Below are 534 nucleotides of genomic sequence, written 5' to 3'. Positions count from 1 at the left end.
AAGAAATAAAAGGAATCCAAATAGGAAAAGAAGAAGTAAAGCTGTCACTGTTTGCAGATGACAAGATACTATACATAGAGAATCCTAAGGAGGCTACCAGAAAACTACTAGAGCTAATCAATGAATTTGGTAAAGTAGCAGGATACAAAATTAATGCACAGAAATCTCTGGCATTCTTATACACTAATGATGAAAAATCTGAGAGTGAAATTAAGAAAACACTCCCATTTACCACGGCAACAAAAAGAATAAAATATCTAGGAATAAACCTACCTAAGGAGACAAAAAACTTGTATGCAGAAAACTATAAGACACTGATGAAAGAAATTAAAGATGATACAAATAGGTGGAGAAATATACCATGTTCTTGGATTGGAAGAATCAACATTGTGAAAATGACTCTACTACCCAAAGCAATCTACAGATTCAATGCAATCCCTATCAAACTACCACTAGCATTTTTTACAGAACTAGAAAAAAAAATTTCACAATTTGTATGGAAACACAAAAGACCCCAAATAGCAAAAGCAATCT

The sequence above is a fragment of the Physeter macrocephalus genome, chromosome 9 (genome assembly GCF_002837175.3).
Source record: "Physeter macrocephalus isolate SW-GA chromosome 9, ASM283717v5, whole genome shotgun sequence".
Lineage (NCBI taxonomy): Eukaryota > Metazoa > Chordata > Mammalia > Artiodactyla > Physeteridae > Physeter > Physeter macrocephalus.
Note: the sequence above shows the minus strand (reverse complement) of the source record.